The sequence below is a fragment of the Corvus moneduloides genome, chromosome 3 (genome assembly GCF_009650955.1).
Source record: "Corvus moneduloides isolate bCorMon1 chromosome 3, bCorMon1.pri, whole genome shotgun sequence".
Classification (NCBI taxonomy): domain Eukaryota; kingdom Metazoa; phylum Chordata; class Aves; order Passeriformes; family Corvidae; genus Corvus; species Corvus moneduloides.
The window spans coordinates 99,693,792-99,710,147 of NC_045478.1; the positions used below are offsets into that span (position 1 = coordinate 99,693,792).

Below are 16,356 nucleotides of genomic sequence, written 5' to 3' on the forward strand. Positions count from 1 at the left end.
GCTTCAGAAATCAAAGATGTCTTCGATTATCAGCAGAAAAAAAGAGGAAAATGCTTTGTTGTTAAGAAAATTATGATGGGTGTATTTCCATAACCTGATTTGGTGAGATAAGGTGATCTACACCTACAATACTCAGGGATGAGCTCAGGGTGTCAGAACAGGTGGGTCTTTCTGCCCATACCACTAGGTCCTGGGACGGCCTTCAATGGGTCACTTATTTCCTTAGCATTCCTTAGCCTCCATATCCTCCGAACACACTCACCAAGCTGTTATGACACCTAATTAATTATTTTATAGTGGTGGCTCCTTTACCAGACCTGGGGATTCCTGATTCAAAAGTACCAGAAAAGTTCTAACCATTGTATTATTTTCAAGTGCAAAATCCTAATGACTTCAGCAGCTTTTCACTGCTCACTGGGCAGCCAGTGAGTGGCTGGAATTGACAGCTTCTGGCTGCCTTATTACCACTCGTGTATCTATGGAAATGGATGGCAGATCTGCAGAAACAACAAGAAAGTTTTTAAAATATTACTTTTCTCCATAGCAGAGAAATATAATCGGACTAGAAGACGTGAATTTCAAGAGAGGAATTCAAAGCACTTTCCATAATTTGTTCCTTTTCCACGTAACTCCTGTGAGCAAAGCAGAGAGCTGGGAGGGGACGTTGCAGCCCCACTATGACATGCAGCCAGGCCTGGGCCGGAGGAAATCAGCAGCTGCTCAGTAGCACGGCGCTGCAGGAGGAGACAGGAAGTGCAGATAACGATGCCCAGTTGAAACCAGCGCCTCAATGGAATTATCTGGTGTGGAATTTGGCCCGGGCAGTGCACTTCGCACCCTGGCTCTTTGAAAAAGCCTTACTGCTGAGGTTTTTGCCCATCCATTCTGTACCATCAGGGAAGAAAAGTGAGTTTTAAACCAGCAGAAGCTGCAGAGGCACAACTGAGTAGCTCTGGCCACATAGCCAAGTGTTGGCTTTCAAACTCCAGGCCTGAAAGTCAGGTTTCAATTTATTTTTGTCTATATAGATATAGAGTTTGCGGAGCAAATGACAGTGAGGAATCTTCAAAACACAAACCATTCAAGCTATCCCTGGCATTAGGTTATACAAACTCTTCAGCCACCACCCCTTTATGTACTACAACACATCAACTGTGGAAATGAGAGAATAATTGAGTTTCCATGCTCTCCACCCCCTTCCCCAGTGCCATACTTCCTACAAGCCCTTCACAGCGCAAGAGCGTACAAAAGATACCATCTTGTGTGCATCTTGTAGCATAATTGAATCAAGGTTGTTTAGCACTAATAAGGTCTCTCTGGAACCCAGATGTTTGATTTATGCAGTGATATACAGGAGAAGGGCAGCCCAGCAGCAGACACTCTCAGCCACTGCCTTGGCCAGCACACACAGAGCCCAGGGGTGATGCAGGTGCAGCTGCTACTGACCCAGGAGCTGCAAGCGATCAAACAGCTTCCCCTCATTATTGTAGCTCATCCACCAACACCCTTCCCTCAGCCCTGTCTCTCTGTATACACCACCAGACTCTTTCATGACTTCCTTTGTAGCTTTCCTTTACTAGTGCTGCCTCATGTTCAGTTTCTTTTGCCCTCCTGGTATTCTTCTCCTGTCTGAAAAATGATAACCCTTCATTTTCATTAGTTTACTTCTCTGTGTGATCACAGGCAATAAAGATGACACCCCAAATGTCATTATACCTTCAATACAATCAATTAATTTAACCCTCTGTAGGAGGATTAAATTAATTTTTCCCTGCACATGCAGTACTCACCACTTTTTTATTCATGCAATGCAAACTAGACACTTCATTCATAGAGGAGATTGTAAGGCTGCATCTAAGCTGAAGGACCCAGAATACTCCTTCAGGTCTTGATACAATCCCAGGCTGTACTCTGGTCTCTACAGAAAAGGAGAAGTCTGAGTGCTCAGCTGGACTGGACTCCTTGATCCAGGGGGCGAGTGTAACCCTGCATCCTGCCGTGGCCTGCTTAGACGCAACTACCCCTGAGCAGAAGAAAGAACAGGGATATAGGAGAAGGCTCTAAGCATGTATTACAGTAACAATTAAAGCTAGGATATCCACAACACCTGATTTTGATGAGCAAATCATCTGGAGTTCCAAACTTCCCTTCTTTGTAGCCTTTGATCCTGTTCCTGTGATGCTGGTGGATCACATTGATACCTCAGTGGGGCTACTCACATGGAGAAAAATGTGTCTCCGACTGTATTTGCCTACTTAGTAAAAGATTGGGAGTCCTTGCATTGAAAAGCTGTCACTCTTTATGTAAGCAGGAGGGAGAAGTTCTCAGTGGTCACCTTCAGCTTCTTAACAGAATCCCTCAGTTGCAACAGTGCTTGGCTCCTTTTCACATTTACCTTTGCATGTCGGAGACGATTGTCATAACACATTTTGGCTTCTGGATGACCACTGTGATGAAAGACGAAACAAAACCAGTTTGCTACATCAGTTCTAACTAGCACTACACGTGTGACTGATCACTACTGGAAAATCTGAAACTCAGATAAAATCACTAGGCTTTTTTTAACGCCTGAAATGAGCCATGTTGTAAAGGAAACCTGCAATAATGAGATAATACGAATTAAAAATAAATAGTTCGCATGTTTTCAAGCAAGCAAACAGCATGGAAGCACGGCTGAAACAGGTATTTAAGTCCTATATTTAAAGGTTTTTATTTTCTTGTGCTTAACCTGTGGTTTATTTGGAGGAATATGAGATTTTTTGTAATTAAATTTTGATATACTATATTTAGATCCAGAATCCTTGAATATTATCAAATTACAGGACACCAATTGTTACATAAAATATAATTCAGTGTTGATAACTATTTCCCAAAACATTTACCCAGCAGCCACAAAAGAAGCACATCAATTTCTACTGTATATCAAGAGAAAAAAAGGCTTATGCTTAAAGAAGGAATTTTTAAATGCTGATGTCCAATATTAGTTAATAATACCAAGAGTAAGGGCATCAGAGAGATAACTGTTTCTAAGGTTAAAAATCATCCTAGATATACCAGACAATGAGAGGAAAAGTGACTTACTAACATTTGTGCTTGATGGTGTCTTCCTTTTCCTCCTCCAGCTGAAACTTGGGACAGCTGTTTGTCTTGAAATGCTGGAGTACAAGGACACAAAAAAAGGTCACAGGAAAACATCTCCTGTGCAAACTAGAAATAGGACTGTCCTCTTCTAGTTAAAAAATATTTATGTGAATGTCAGTCTCATGAAGGAAACAGGACTAACTGAAGTGGAAACAGGAGTCTTCTCCTCAGGCATAGATTAGGTGGTAGCGTCTTGCCAGGGTGACACTGGTGCTGCCTGGGATGAAGCATCCACCTATTCTGTGCCAGTGCCCTTGTCCACCCAACCTTTTCACTCTCCTCTTCCACATACTATGGAGATGTCCCCTTTGGTAACTATTTCCCGTCAGCTCCCACTTGCCTGACGTGCTTGTTCCTATACAGCACATTCAGAGGATTGCTGGGGTTGGAAGGGGCCTCTTGAAATGACCTGGACACACATCTCCTGCTCCAATCATGGTCAGCTAGAGCATGTTGCCCAGGAATGTGTCCAGTTGGGTTTTGTGTAAGTCCAAAGCCGGATACTCCAAAACTTTGCTGGGCAACCTGTGCCAGTGTTTCAAAACCCTCACATGAACAAGAGTTTTTTCTTATGTTGGAATGGAGTTTCTTGCATTTCAGCATGTGCCTATTGTTTTTTCTTTTGTCACTTGACAACACTGAGAAGTGTCTGTGTCCCTCGTCTCTATTCCCCACCATCAGGGATACACACATTAACATGATCCCCCCTAACCTTCTCCAGGCCAAACAGTTCCAGCTGTCTCAGCTTCTCCGCTACAAGATAGATACTCCTGTTCCTTAATCATCATCTCGTTTGTCCACTAGACTTGTTCCAGTATGTTTATTTCTCCCTTTTACTGGAGACTCCAGAACTGGAGCCTTTCTTTTTACTTTTCACCTCTCCTGCTAAATTCAGCTCTGGCTTTGGCTTTCCTAAGCCCAACACTCCATTCTTGGACAGTGTCTCTCTATTCCTCACAGGCCACCTGTCCCTGCTTCCACCTCTTTTATTCTTCCTTTCCATGTTTGATTTTTAGCAGTTCATACTTACAGACCTTGCATAACCTTTGTTTGATTTCCTGCATGTCAGGACAGGTAATTTTTTGAGCAGATGACCTTAAATCAGCTCCTCTAGACCCCTTTTGTCTCGAGAGCAGTAGCCCACAGGATTTTTTGAAGCAAGCCTCTGAGCAGGCCAAATTGTGCTTTCTTGAAGCCCAGGGTTTTAATCTTGCTTTTTGCTGTTGTTCTTTTCCCTCTGGATCCTGAACTCTACCATTTTACAGTCTAATGTAAATGTAAGCAGCTAGTTACGCTCCAGCCTTCACCTATCCGATGTGTTTTTCCTTGGTTTTAGGTCTGAGGCTTAGCAAAGTGCCTTCCCTCATCAGCTCTTAAACTACATGTGTCAGGAAGTTGCCAGCAGTGTACTTCAGGAACCTCCTGGATTGCTGGTAACCTGCTGTGCTGCCCCTCTAGCAGATACCAGGGTGGTCAAGTCTCCCATGTGGACCAGAGCTTGCAATCATCAAGTTTCTTACCGTTTTCTGAAGAAGGCTTCATCTACCTCTTGATCATGCAGTCTGTAGCATCACAATGTTGCCCATGTTGGTTTGCCTGCTAATCCTGTCACATAGAGCTGTCCCTTCAGCCCTGTGGCACTGAATACAAGGTCCATTCTGTCCAACCTGCACCCTTACTTGTGCCTGTGCTTCCCGTCCCACTCCCACTGGTACCATATCTTTGCTACTGTTATGACTTCAGTGTTCCCCAGAAAGAGATGGAAGGAACTTTTGACCAAAAGCATCGTTCCCCCATCACTGATCATGCCGCTCTTCTCTCGTGTTCCTTTGTCATGTCCCCTCATGTTATACATCGAGATTAACCTATGGCTCCTTATGTTTACAGCTCTCCTCTTGCTTGCATCTCCAACTATCTCTTTCTAGCACTCCTCCTTTCCATCTTGGCCACACACCAGACTTATTGCCCAAGAAGCTTCTTCTCTCTGCCTTTATGTCCACAAGCATCTGTTTCTGGTTTCTTTCCCAGTGTTCTTTAGACTCCAGGACAACCTTCCAAGTTGGCTGTTCGCTGCAGATTCAAATGGCTCCTTAAAACACACTTCTGCAAGGCTTTTCTGAAATCAGCCCACCTCCCATCCTAACACTAACCTGCTGTCATGAGTCCTTACTCACATCCTTATCACAGGCCAATTCCAACACACCACTTTCTGAGATATTAAAGATTTACCATTTCCTTAGCAGGTAATGCAGACTTCATGTAAAGCTCTCCTTTGCCCCTGACCTCACTCACATTTGTTTTATAACAGCTTATACCCCTTTAACAACAGTGAAGTTATTTCTGGTTTGCACATTGTGACTTGTGATCAAAACCAGGCCTATTGCCTATCTCTAGATACAAAAAGAAATGGCCCACTGAAACATTGCACAGTACCTTATTCTTCAATATCTACCTTCAAAGCACACAATTCACCTACAAATTATTAAAACCAGGCTATAGCAGCATCCTAAAGGATCAAGAAGGACAATTAGGTTGGTCCTTACAACTCCAACAGTGATTAGCAACAGCCACCAGCACGCTGTAACTGCTTGTTGAGCTAGTGAGTTAGACAGCAATAAGGACTTTTAAGCAGCCAGCAAAAGCACTCAGATTCTTCTACAGGAGAAGTTTATTACAGAGCTCAGCATCTGTGTCTTGCAGCTGCCAAGTGTCCTCCATGTGTTGTTACAGCTGCTGATTCTGCTGTTAAGGAAGCGGGAGCAGAAGGATGAAAAGAGGCAGCGTCAGGAATGTTCAGTTGCTGTAAAACACTGCCAAGCAGATATTCACGTTATCTGTATGCAGAAACTAAGCCATCCAAACATGTGAGCTCACGGCTCTCTGCCGGCTGGTCTCACACTACAGAGAAATCATGTGACACAGCCACTAGACACTTTTCAAACTACTCCAAATACAGGATCTGCTGAAACCCTGAAGTAGCATGCCCAGCTATATCAGTTTTGTGACGTGATGTGCTGTGACTTGTGAGGACAGACAAGGAAAGAAGCAAGGGGCTTTGGAGAGGACCAAACCAAGGGGAAGCAAACTCGACCCTTCACCGGCAAGACAGTGCTCCTCAGTGTCAGTCCACTGCCACATTTTTAGTTTCCATCGCACTACAATTCCACATAATTCTACACAAATAATTCTGAAGTATACACGTTACTTCAGTAGCTCAGCCCCTACCTGATGCACTAAGGACATGGCTGAATTACTAGAGGCCAAAACTAGGTCCTTTGTGTCTCAGTGGCTGTGGGCACGAGTTCCTTTCAGAGAAACCACACTGTCCTCCAGCAGTGAATGATAACAAATCACTGGTAATTTTGGAAGGCAAAAGACCACCAATGTGATCTTGGAACAGGGTATTGTGCTAGCCTTGAGCAGACACGCTTTCATTGCCAGACACATCCTAAAGGCTTTGGACAGTTTTCTTCAGTCTGTGCCAAACTTGTACTGACCCACAGGACCATTCACTGTAGGTAGGACCATAGGATGATTTGAGTCAGGGAGGACATCAGGAGGACATTTATTCCAAACCTCTTGCTCGCACATAACTGTTCTCAAATGAACTTTTTCCTGTGTTCCCAGGTATAAGCAAATGGCATTGATTTCACCCAGCCCACAGCAAGCAGCTCACCAGGCGTTTCTTACCCCACTGGGAGGTAAGATAATTTATTTGTGTGGGCCAGGTCTTCCTGCCAGGACTAGCACACACTGAGCACAGCTTTGTCAGAGAGAGCTAAGAAGACACTGAGAGATGTGTCTTCTGAGTGAAACTGAAAGATATGTTAGCAGCCCTGGTGTGCCTTGGGGATCTTGGGGTCCCTGAGTGCTCCCAGGTTCTCTCCTTGCACTCCTGTCTGTGGGCACCTGGGGAGCGCTGCCAGGGCCAGGCAGGGGAATCACATCTCCTATGAGAAACTGTGGCACTGGAAAGACCAGACAGTATAGACAAGAGCCAGGGGGACTGCTCACATACCAGGGGTGAGGACACCCCAAAGGAAGTAGCGTTAGGTATCCACCAGCTCCTGCTTAAAGCAGCACATCTGGGAAGAGAAATAATTTTTAACAGGAGATACAAAACTGAGATCAATATTAAGTCCATGACACTTTTCATAGGAGTAAAGAAATTGGTGTATTTGAGTTACTAGATGTTGTTCGTCCAAGGGTTATTTAAAATAAAGGAGGAGGCATAAAGGTTTTTTAATGGCTGTGGGGAAACCTGAGCTATGTGGTTGTATAAGTGTGTGTGGCCATAAGAAAAGGTGAAGGACACTGTGAAAATACTATTTTTTTTTTTTTTTAAGTATTTATGCAAGAGGAAGCTTCTAGTTTGTTTCTATAGCTGCTCTTTGAAGCAAAGGAATTTGTATATTGCATCAGGCAGTATCATATTAGGAAATGTTTTTAACAGTGTTTAGTGATTGAAAGTAAGATACAATAGCTTTATGACAAAGAAGCTTATGATGAAGGTCCTTTGTAATAGCTTTTATATTACTGTAAATCATGATGCTTATGGTTTACTTTTTATTAATTCAAACGAAGTGCAAATCAAATGACAGATGACAGCCTATCAACAGGTTAGTTTAAACAGCTGAATATTATTTTACTTTATATATATTTCAGCTTTTAACAGGATTTTTAATTGTAAATAGTTTTGAGGTTTTTATCCATGTAATATGGCTGGAAGGCTGCAAGATGAGAGCAATATTTAATTCACGCTTGTAAGATATGGGTGTTTGGAACCCATTAGAAATTGACTTTTTGTTCTCCCTTTTAATTTTGATTCTTTCATCAGAGATGCCAAGACTAATGCTGTCATGACAGATGGAGAGAGCTCATAGAGACATTGTACAAAAATTACTGGAGCAATGTGTCATCACCGTGTAGTACCTTCAAAATGTCACAACGAAAGTAAAATTCATTGTGGAACAGGGCTCTTCCTTCAGGGACAAGGCTTCTTTTAGGAATAATTCCTCTCTTAGGCACTGGAAAGCATCATACCAGTCTCATTTGCACCATAAACAATGCAATATACATATGCTACAGACCTGTTCAAAATCACAAAGCCATTCACTAAGAGAGAACCTGCTCCCACTTGTCACCTATGTAATTCTAGGTGTCATTGACCTACTTCAGTTATTCCAGATTGTTCCAACTCTCTTGTATTTAATTTGGTAATACAGTTGATCAAATAATGCTAGTTGTGTCAGCCTCATATCAGTTATTTACTATAAATATGTAGTTATTAACTATTTACTTCAATAGCAGCGTGGCCAGCAGGTTGAGGAAGGTGATTCTCCCCCTCTACTCTGCTCTCGTGAAACCTCACCCAGAGTGCTGCATCCTGCTCTGGGGTCTCCAGCATGGGAGGGACATGGACCTGCTGGAGCAAGTCCATGGGAGGACCACAACAATGGCCAGAGGGCTGGAGCACCTCTGCTATGCAGACAGGCTGACAGAGCTGGGGCTGTTCAGCCTGGAGAAGAGAAGGCTTTCGGGAGACCTTATCACACCTTCCAGCAGTTAAAGGGGGCTACAAGAGAGCTGGAGAAGGACTTTTCACATGTAGTAATAGGACAAGGGGGAATGGCCTTAAGGTGAAGGAGGGTAGGTTTGGATTAGAGATTAGGAAGAAATTCTTTACTGTGAGGGTGGCGAGGCACTGGAACAGATTGCCCAGAGAAGTTATGGATGCCCCATCCCTGGAAGTGTTCAAAACCAGGCTGGATGGGGCTCTGAGCAATCTGGTCTAGTGGAAGGTATCCCTGCCCATGGCAGCAGAGTTAGAACTAAATGATCTTTAAGGTCCCTTCAAACCCAAACCATTCTATGATTCTACAATAACTTGTACACTGTCAGTGGTAGTAACCCACGCTAATTTCTGAAAAACCACAGGAATATAGCAAAACTTTTCTGTGTGGAGAAAAGCCCCTGATTAATCTGAGTAGAAGAAATGAGGTACTCTTTAAAAAGTGTGTAGGTCAACAATTTTGGCTAGAGCAGTTGGCCCTCGCAGCAGAGTGCTGTAATGGCTCAGCATAAAAATCAGGGAAAAATTACACAAGCTGTATTAAAACACTGCCTTTAGTTTCAAAGTAAAGCATCAGAAGTGACAACATTTAAAAGATGACATAGTTCCACTCACAAGTCAGAAGGTTACATTTCTTATTCTACCTTCATGGCTTTTTGTCCATGGAATTCTGTAATGGTTTTGCTGTCAGTGGCATTAAAAAGTGTCTCTAAGAGAAAGGACTGTTTTGTTATGTGTGTCTTTCCAGCTGTACAGAACTTTGTTAGCTGTGAATGAAAATGAATTTGCAGTAGCTATTGACACGTTTGAAAACGAACTCCAGAGCCAGATTAAAAACCACTGAGATTCTTACCCAGAATACGGATAGAAGCAGTGCAATGTTTTGTGGGACACATTGTCCCCGACCCTAGAGGTATCTATCTGGCTCTTGGGAAGGTCAAGCTCTTTGTCTACTTAGGCTTGATCCAGAGTCACTGAAACTGATGGCAGAACTCTCACTAACTCCCAAGAGCTGGGTCAGAAAGAAGACCATCTGCCTTTTTGTTAAAATTGTGTGAGGGAATGCAAACAGTGATACTGTATGCAGTGGTACTGGTGCTTTCCCCAAGAAACCAGATGGAAACCACAAGCTTATTTCACACTGCCCAACCTTCACATGAAAGTAGCTATCAGTTGCTCCCACTGCTAATTTAGAGCTAAATGACTTTGGATCGCGTTACTAATCAAGTGCCTTCCACCTCCCTCTCCCTTGGTGAATGATAGAATACTTGATTCCTTTAAAAAGATTGAGGTATTCAAGAAATTCAGCCATTTCTGAAGTTTCAAAGCCTCCACATCCAAACATCGAGACTCCACGGTTGGTTAGGTGATGTGCAACATGCAGAATCCTTATCTGTCAAAAATGACATGTGGAAGAAGGGAAAGCAAAACCAGGTGAAAAAGTAGATCACCATGAGAGACATACAGTCCAAAACTCCTTCCATATTTGCAGCTACTGACAAAAAAAAAAGAGATAATTACAACTTTGCCATAAAAATTGCAAAAGTAAACGAAGAGTAGAGTCATGCGGTCCTTCAAATACAAACTATCCATTTAGAAGGACCAGAGGCTTTTTTCCACATCAGCTGGTGCAAAGGACCCAAAATTTGCACCAAAGAGATTTACTGTCCATTTCTTTCCCCTACAGACTTTCATAAAGACAATGACAAGTCCAGAGGAACAATAGTACGTCAGGATGTTCCAGTGACTGGGGAATAAATTCGGAGTGAGGTAGTCAGTGGAAGACTGTGAGGAAGCACTACAAAGATTACACTGTTAAACTTAAAGGCTCAATCTTTCATGGTGTTGAACATTTTCTGAGAGCTGCAGTGTTTCTGTCCCTAATGAAAATGCACAGCGCTAACGAGAATGAGGCAATAAGTTCTCCTGGTGTGGTTGGTCACTCAAGGAGAAACAGAAAAAGCATCTGCTCCCTGATTGTTCAGAAACTCTGCATTCTTTACTTCAGACACCAGAGAAACTGTTCAGAGATAAGTAAGCTCTCGGACTCTGCCTGCTGTTGAAAGGCACACACATACCCTTGCATATCTCTATCATATTATTTGGGCATGGGAGAAAAGGACCCCTCTTTGGAAATCTATTCAGCTGTCAGATCAGCCCCTTTATCTGGTTTCATACCGTTAGCTGAGAAGACAAGGATCCCCCTATCAACCCAATTTGGTGTTAACTGATTCAGCTTTCATCAGATTTTTTTTCTGAGCTCAGAAGAAACCTGAAAGCCAGATCTTTTGGGGCTTTCCAAATGAGGACCAAAAAATCTCACTTGGCAAAACACTTTGCATAGGGATGTATTCATATGTGCAGAAATGTCCCCATAAGTGAAATGATGCCATGAAGTGAAATGGTGGGTGCAAAATGAATGGCCTGGGCTATGCACACAAGGCAGCACAATTACAACGCTCTGTTCTGGATTTAAAACCTGCCTTCCAGTCCTAACAGGCTTCTTTGGTGAGGACAATGAAAAGAGCTATAAGTGTATTTATTTGTACTTATCTGATCCCTCAAATTACTAATAGCCAGAGGAAGAGCTAGTTAGGTAAACAGCATCATTTTCTTTTGGTTCATAAATTAATTAGTGCTACCTTGAACACAGCTAAGGAATTGTTGCAGCTTTGATACTTAGATTCCAGTTGTAGGTTTAAAGATATTCTTCTTCCAGCAGGGGCCCTGGAGACTTGTGCAGTAACGCATTACTAACCATGAGTAAGGATGCAAGGATCTGGACTTAAGCTAGCAGAAGTGATGATGTGTGAAAGGCTTCTGCTTCATTTTGACATGGTGATACAAGGGATAGGCAGATTTTGGGACAGACCATCTTTATCTGTCTGGCAGTCTAGGGATTTAAGCTGTGTCTATCACTCTGGCATTTCTGTGTGCTCAGACAGCATCTGCAGGGAACATTCCCAATTATTCTCAAAGTGAAGTGGTCAGGGATAGTTATCCCAAGAGGGACACCCAGAAGAGCTTCATTTCTTCTACAGAGGAGGTACTTGGGGGGGGGGGGGGGGAGGGGGGAGGAGGGGCAGAGAAAAGGGCATTAGAGAAAAATGCAATCCTGATGTAGAAGTTAGTGCAGACTCTCCACTTGGAGAACCTTAAAAGGAATTGCACTCATTACCCACTGGACCCTCAAATGAGCCACCCTGCCTTGGCAGCTAAAAATGGCGCCCTGCAAGGAATCCTATTTAAAGAGATTTCCCTGGATGCATAGCCCCACCTTACACCACTTCATGCATGCAAAGAAAGGCTGTACCCCTCTCTGCCCAAGACATACCGTGTCTCTCATGCTGCCCTGCGTACTTGGAGCCAGGGAGACTTGGCCACTCTGCCAAAACCCCAAATAATCCACAAGGAAAAGATTCCCATATGTCCTTCACAGAGCAAATGCATCCCAGGCATGCTAGAGTCACCTGGTTGGTCAGTACTCACTTCAACCATGCTGCTAGTGTGAAATCTTGATTTTTCACCCAAAGAAAGAAATTTTACCATGCATTTTTTACATCAGGCTAAGGTTTGAACCTCTCTACCTTAACAGAGTCTCTGTAACATCCAATTTTTATGGGTACCTGAAGAGTCTTTCCAGATTACTAATGTTCTCTGGTTCTTTAGATGTACATTGCAAGCATCACAAACATATTTTTATTGGTATTTGATAGCTGCTTCATTTGCCAAGTACTCATATTGAATTTATTGAAGGCTGTTTCTGAGTGATATAAATGTGGGAAATCCTTTTTGTTGAGACATGGCATTAATCATGTTAGTGCCTAGATCTCCATGCCCTTAGACCAACAAGATATAGTGCTTCAGTGTCTACAGCCAGCTCCCAAAAATACACTATCTTCTGACTGATATAATGCCTCAGAAGAGATGGGGTAACCTGGTTCTTTAACGATCCACGGCCACTTCAGCATTCTCTCTTCCTTTCCCCCTCGTATTGCCTACACCTTTGCATGTTTAAGAATGAATGTGTGGAGTGACATGGGAACAGCCTCATGCTGCACGTCAATACAACTCACAGCAGTGGCAGCAGGGATGCCAGTGCAGGTCAGGATCAAATGAAGGCATTGCTTAGCATTTATGTGAGTGTACTCCCAGATTAGGAGCAAACAGCACTCTCAGTAATCTCCATTAGTGACAGCCAGGTCTGTCTCCTGCTATCCACAATCATACACCACAAAAAGAAGGGTGGCACGCAGCCTCCACGTGAGCATCCTGTTTCTTTATGTAATCATGACCTCGACTCCATAGGAAAAAGGGGCTTAGCCCACCCACTTTGGTCATGCATTCTCCTGCCTTACAGCGTGGCATTTAATCAGCAGGGATGATACAGGTGCACCACCAGAGTGTCTTGGTGCTGGATGTTAGACCTTGATTATGGCAAAGACTATTTCAACAAGCCCCATGTCTTGGAGGTGCACCCAACATCTGCTGCAAAGGAGACACATCAAATCATAAGACATCATATCATATCATATCATATCATATTGTATCATATTTTATAGGACAGAATCACATAATCTCTCAAGTGTATGTCTTATATTTGCAAACTTATTAGCAGTCTGTTCTGCTTTTCCCATGTTTGTTAATCTGCATGGACACTCAGTGCATGAGAGACTAGAGGTTTAATTATTGAGTCACGGACTCTTTTCTTTACCTATGTCTATGAAAGTAGGTCTATTGGGATCCAGCTGAACCTCACTCAGTCTGTCTCTGGTCTCTCTCACTCATCCTCCCTTTGTCTCACTTGTTCTGCTACAGATCTAAAACCACTAATTTGTCTACCAAACACCTGGTGGGTTCATCCCAGGCCCACCATTAATCAGAGTAAGTGACAAGAGTAAGCTAATTAAGTGCAAATAAATCACCCAGAAATCGCTCCCCACACTGCTGCAACTACAATTTTTACAAATATTGTTCTTTTAAGACTTCACTGACTTGATCTGGTGCTTGGGAAAAATCTGTCTGGATAAGACCTGCCAACATGATGACTAGGAAGTGACAGGGCTGCCACATCCTGCATCCGAGCGATGCAATGCACCATGCAGTTGACCTGCACATGTACAGCAAGTCCGACACGTTCCAGAACCATGGACTCTTGGAACAAGTCATCTCTGTATCACTTTTGCAAAGATTTTGATATCTGCAGGAATGTTCTTTCCTGTTGGATTTCCAGGCTAATCACACAAAACTGCTAGGCAATACATTACACTTAAAAGCACTGCTCTGTCACTAAAATTTTTAGGCCAGGAAGGTCATGTCTGATCATCTTTCCGAGGAAAAATTCCCTATTTTATTGCTCCACTGGTGAAAAACATCAGAAATAGTCAAGCATGTGTCATTAAATCTCTTCTGTTTCACACTGTTGTGTGCCTGGCCCCCTGCAGCACAGTGGGAACTGGACTGGTTTCTGCAAGAGATTTGACCACTGAACACAGGGGAGAGCATGGGTCCTAGCACTGAGAGTAGCTCTCTCCAGACCAGTCCAATGCTAATCCCACCAGTAAGTAGGCCAATTGGTGCCAAATACAGTTTTTCCTCTCCTGTGTCGAGACCACCCACTCAGCAGGCACCGTGCTACGACAGGAAGAGTTTAACCTCAGCTAATGGCAACCAGAAAGCAACAGACTCATTTTCTTATTGCCAGTCTTCTTAGGACTGAATAGGCAATTATTTTCTTGAGACTGCTTCTGTGTACTAAATTACATGGACTATCTCCAAAGAGCAGTGACAACTCAGTAAGTTGGGTGTAAGCTGGCTTACCTCTCTCGCCAACCCACAAACTGCTCTCAGTAACCCCGCAGTGGTGTTGACAGACTCCCGAAATAGCCATGAACAGTGTTTTCTTACTAGAAGTCAGGTCTGGGTCGTATCAGTGGAGGAGGTGAATTAAAAATGACAAGGGGAGCCATTCCGAGGGGTCTCATCCCTATCCACACTCAGTACCCAAAGGTGGCACTGAACCGTGCCCCCCATGCAGCCCCTTGTAAACATGAGTGATCCGTTTTAAAGCTGGAACTGGGGGTGCCTGGCACCTTTTGTGCTTCCTGCTTCTCTAATATTTCTCCTCACATTCCTTCACTGCCAAATGAATGGCATGACTTTCTCAATGTTTTCTTTTTCCCAACACTTTCTTACAATTTTCATTTAATTTTACTGCAAGGGCACCAATCCTAGTTTATGTCATAATAGATGGACAACAATGGTGCAGTTTAACTAAAATAACATGCTAAACAGTGCTACATGTTGTCGGAGTCATGATGGATAAAATGTGGAGTGTTTTGGTGGTTTATATCTTCAAAGAAGAGCTGGCAAGTGTACAACGTGACAAATGTATTTAAGAATCTATGCCATTCAAATGATACTGCCACATGTCTGGGATTTTTGCCGTCTAAATGTGGGAATATGGGCACAGATTCACTTGCATACTGTGTTCTTCTAACATAAAGTGTCGGCATCTCCGAGGGTGTGTCGGTGGCACCCGATGTCACCAGGCACATGCTGCAAAGGAGACAGCCGAAATAAGTGTACATTTTGTGTGCCAGGCAGTCTTCATTTGTTTACTTCATGCAAAAAGGAGGGGATGGTGCTCAAAATATTCTCACTGTAAATTTTTTATCAGCATGTGGAAGAGAAAAATGTATCATTTGCATTTCAAGGCATTGTGAGTCCCTATCCTAGCTGAAGTCATCGGCATTTATGATACAAAGAGACCAGCTCCTGACGTGAGCGACAATGATGTAAAAAACCCCACTAATTCACGTCATCTTGACTGAGTTATTTTGCATTTACACCAGTTTCACTAAGATGGAAACTGGCTCGTGGTCTTTACACATATACATTTTGTGTCTTTTTCTCCTACTGTTTGTCACAATCAGCCACCTCCTTTGTTTATTATTTTTCATTTGTGCAATGTATTCATATTCTGAGAGTCCATCTGCTAAAAGTATCCTATTTAAAAGAAGATGGCATCATTAGCTACCCTCTCTCGCTATAAAGAAAGGAGCAGTTCCCATATTTTTACCCAGTTCAGTGGCTCAGTGGATGCACTAATCTTGCTGAACACTTCAGTTTAGATGGTATATCAATGAGGCATTCAAACAGAGCAGTTTATACACAAAAATTCTGTCTGCTTTGTAAAAGATTATCCTTTTATAAACACTCTGCGGAAAACATAAAAGCAAATAGGGGACAGCACATAGGACAGGAAAGATGTTAGAAGGGAGATTAATACTGAATGGGTCGAAATGAATGGTGCTTACCAAAACGAGGTCCAGATACTTTGGCTGCAGTGAAACATAAATAATGGGAATGACACATCGTTTATTCGGGATAATGAGTTGATCCGAAGTAGGGGCCTAGAACAAGAGATTAAAGATTAAATATCCATCTCCTGATGAATATCAGTAGCAAACTTTAACCTTTTCCTTCCAAAAGCACAATTTCTTTGAACAATCATGTCAGCACAACACAGTGAAGAAATGGGCTAAAGCAAACTTAAATCACATCCTTATTCTTATCCTGAAAGAAAACATTGCTTCATATTTTAAGACACAGTATTTTATTTTTATTTCCAGGCTTGCAAC

General features: G+C 42.9%; 1 long non-coding RNA gene across 1 annotated transcript; it reads right to left on the bottom strand.

The window, feature by feature from the left end:
* Nucleotides 1-1,093: 1,093 nt before the first annotated feature.
* Nucleotides 1,094-16,123, bottom strand: LOC116442085. The gene is made up of 3 exons (XR_004239374.1): nucleotides 16,033-16,123; nucleotides 3,086-3,155; nucleotides 1,094-2,447 (listed from the first exon to the last, which is right to left on the bottom strand). It is a non-coding gene; the product is annotated as an uncharacterized LOC116442085 (long non-coding RNA).
* Nucleotides 16,124-16,356: the final 233 nt, after the last annotated feature.